The sequence below is a fragment of the Neophocaena asiaeorientalis genome, unplaced genomic scaffold (genome assembly GCF_003031525.2).
Source record: "Neophocaena asiaeorientalis asiaeorientalis breed wild unplaced genomic scaffold, Neophocaena_asiaeorientalis_V1.1 scaffold91, whole genome shotgun sequence".
Classification (NCBI taxonomy): Eukaryota; Metazoa; Chordata; class Mammalia; order Artiodactyla; family Phocoenidae; genus Neophocaena; species Neophocaena asiaeorientalis.
This window is the reverse complement of record NW_020173198.1, coordinates 2,888,417-2,891,954: the sequence shown is the minus strand read 5'-3', so window position 1 is coordinate 2,891,954 and position 3,538 is coordinate 2,888,417. Positions and strand designations below refer to the sequence as shown.

The following is a 3,538-nucleotide window of genomic DNA, read 5'->3' as shown; positions in this document are numbered from 1 at the left end:
TTATTCTCACATTTTTGGAAAGAGCATCATCCCTTGACCTGAGCTTTATCACTATCTGTGAGCCCCTCTGCAAGTGACCTCATCCAAAGACAAGCATCTTTCCTCTCAGACTCGGTCCCCATCTCTCGCCTCTCAATAAGTCATCACTAAGCCTTTTTGTTGCTGCCTTCAGAGTGCTCCTGGCTAATGGGACATATGGTTGTGGCACTCTAGAAAATAGCCACCTGAGAGTGAAGCTGGACAATTTGGGAGACACACTGGCAACGTGCAGCGAGGCTCGCATCTTATGTTTTAAAACCAAGGCGATCCATTAATTTCCCATCAAGGATTCCTTTTATAATGGACACTTCCATCGAAGTTGTAAAAACTGCACTTGGAACAGCATATTTAAACATTCTGATGTCCATCTGTGAAATGTATGCATAACTTCAATGTTAGTTTTCTAGTTTTCTGAGAAAAGCAACAGTTCTCTCTGAAATTGCCCCATCATGTGAAATGCAGGTGATTACTGCTAGTTCACATCTGCACCAGAACCTATGTGGCGAGTTTGGGGGTTTGGTGCAGTGGGTTGGCACACACTCTTCAAAGGTTATGTGTATGTGCACAGTGGAAGGCATTTTATATAACTCCAATTTAATAAAAATGTAATTCGACTGGGAAAAACTAGTCTGTCAGCCCTTGCAGAGTGCAGATAATGTTCCAGATTAAAGAGTGGAGGCTTTGTTCATTACAGTCAAATAATATGAGTGTGTGAAATACCATTTCATTGCCGTTGGTCTATTTCAAGAGTATGCCATTTTCCCATTATCATAATAGGCTACATTTTCTTAAAATCACTTGATTGCGATTGGTCCCATCTATTAGGTTTGCAAATAAAAAGCTTTTGTGGTGATAAACTAGCTGTTTTAAAACAGCCTTAATCTCTGTTTCTGCTTTTGAACAGCTACAGGTCAGACTCTGCAGAAGGCTGAGAGAAGCCGGTCCCGGGAGAAAAAGGAGGTAAATGAGTCACTGGGGAGGGCAGGTGGGAGGCAACTCTATTTAAAGAGACCTGAGGGAGTGGGCTGGTGATTAAGTATCCCTGGATCTCCTGTTCTTTTCTCTCATTCTCAACTGGAGTTATCAACCCAGTGTCACTTATAGTAATAATCTCTTACCGAATGTATCAGTTAGCTTTGGCTGTGTAACAAGTCACCCAGATTTTAGTGACTCAAAACAACCACAGATTTAGTTCATGATTCTGAGGGTCAGTCATCTGAGCTCAGCTTCCCCAGGCAGTTCTGCTGATGGGCCAGGCTCTGCTGACCTCAGCTGGGCTCACTTATGCATCTGCAGTTAACAGAGGTGTTGCCCTGGGGCTGCCTGAACATCAGTTAGGGTGCTTTAGTTCTCCTCCGATGTTCTCCCATCCTCCAGCAAGCCAGCCAGGTTTGTTCACATGGGGGCTCAGGGGTTCAAGAGCATGAGATTGGAAGAGGCAGGATCTCCTGAGCTCTAGGCTCAGCACTGGCATGGTGTCACTTCTGCCACTTTCTGTTCTTTAAAGCAAATCACAAGGTCAATGCAGGTTCAAGGGGTGGAGGAATAGGCCTCACCTCTTAATGGGAAGAGCTACAAAATATTGAAATATACCACATTCTTGAAATTTTTGAAATTTACCACACTGAGCCCACCTGCGCTGTGCTGGGCACCAGGGCCAGGACTAAGGGAGGGATGAGAGACAGTCCTTGACTCAGGGTGTGCACGGCGTAGTTGGAAGGGATGTGCAATGAGATCATTACAATACAGTGTGAGAGTGCCAGTACAGGGAGAGAAGGACAAAGAGTGGGATTTCAATACGGAAAAAGGGTCACCTACCTCTGCCAGTAGTATCAAGAAAGGCTTTGCAGAAAAGCGGATGTAAAGACCAACTCTTGAGGGTGAGTCGTTTTCCAGGCCAAGTAAATAGCATGGTCAAAGGCAGAGAGATGGGACTTCCCTGGTTGCACAGTGGTTAAGAATCCGCCTGCCAATGCAGGGGACATAGGTTCAAGCCCTGGTCCGTGAAGATCCCACATGCTGTGGAGCAACTAAGTCTCTGCGCCACAACTACTGAGCCTGCACTCTAGAGCCCGCGAGCCATAACTACTGAAGCCCATGCGCCTAGAGCCCATGCTCCACAACAAGAGAAGCCACCGCAATGAGAAGCCCACGCACCGCAACAAAGAGTAGCCCCCGCTCGCCCCAACTAGAGAAAGCCCGCGCGCAGCAACGAAGACCCAACTCAGCCAAAAATAAATAAATAAATACATTTAAAAAATAAGTATACAAAGGCAGAGATATATGAATAAGGAAAGCTGCAAGATCATTGAGCCTGAGGTGGGAAGTGGCAGTTAGGACCCATGAATTACTGAAGGGCCCTTCAATCAAGACCCAAGCTTGTGGGAGTTTACATTTGAGTCTTACCTAGCGGCTGATGGGAGCAGGAGTGTGAAGCCTTCTTGCTCATCATCAGTATCAACCAATCCTGAAATTCGTCGACACCTAAGTACTCACACTCTTGACTGTAAACTGACCTGATTCCAAAGACAAAAGGGAATTTCTCTGGCTCAGCTGGGTCCAGCGGCTCAAAAATGGCCACTAGACTTGATCCTTCTGTCTGCAGCTCATGGCTCTGCTTCCTCGGTGTTGGCCTCACCCCAGCCAGCTCTGAGGAGGCAGGTCACTGTTGGCTTGCAAAGGGCCTTGTGTGCTTTGCTGTGACTTTCATCCTGTCTCCTGTTGCCTCCTTTCTCAGCTGTAGCCAGAAGAGCCAGTGTGGCTTTCCTCCTTCTTGGATCAACCTGCCTGGGATGAGGGCTGGGAGATAACTTAGGAACTTGGATGCTGCTGCAAAGACCTCCATGTCAGCCCCAGTGGACACTCTAGAAGCTGAACCAGGGTGGGTTTTCCCACTCCTTTCTGGTGGAGGCGTTTTTCTGGAGGCAGGAGCAGGTGTCCTTGTCTCCACAAAGTCCTTCCAGAAACCTCAAGGTGGAGGAGTCACAATGGGAGTGAGCGCAGACCTGCAGGCACCAGGTCTCCCTCGATTAAGTAACCAAGAGTGAGGGACTTCCCTCGTAGTGCAGTAGTTAAGAATCTGCCTGCCTGTGCAGGGGACATGGGTTCAGCCCCTGATCCGGGAAGATCCCACATGCTGCAGAGCATCTAAGCCCGTGCTCCACAACTACTGAGCCTGCACTCTAGGGCGTGCATGCCACACTACTGAGCCCGCATGCTGCAACTACTGAAGCCCATGTGCCTAGAGCCCGTGCTCCGCAGCAAGAGAAGCCATCCCAATGCGAAGCCCGTGCACCAAAACGAAGAGTAGCCCCCGCTCGCTGCACCTAGAGGAAGACCGCCCGTAGCAACAAAGACCCAATGTAGCCAAAAATAAATAAAAATTAAAAATAAATTAAATTTATTTTTTAAAAAAGTAACCAAGAGTGGGGACCAGTCCCCCTAGGCCAGGAATGAATTGTTTAAGCCTGAGGCCTCTGGCTGCAGAATGACAGCATCC

The 3,538-nt window shown here is 47.9% G+C and overlaps 1 protein-coding gene across 4 annotated transcripts in view; it reads left to right on the top strand.

Annotated features, from left to right (window-relative positions):
- The window catches only part of KATNIP (katanin interacting protein), a 203,647-nt gene that overhangs the window by 22,136 nt on the left and 177,973 nt on the right, over positions 1-3,538 (top strand). The window contains exon 1 of one of the 4 annotated variants that reach the window (XM_024744313.1): positions 949-999. The exons of the other annotated variants lie outside the window; for them this stretch is intronic. The gene's annotated coding sequence lies outside the window, so the exon portion shown is untranslated. Of the gene's footprint in view, positions 1-948; positions 1,000-3,538 lie in introns of those variants that run through there. 4 annotated transcript variants of the gene reach the window in all.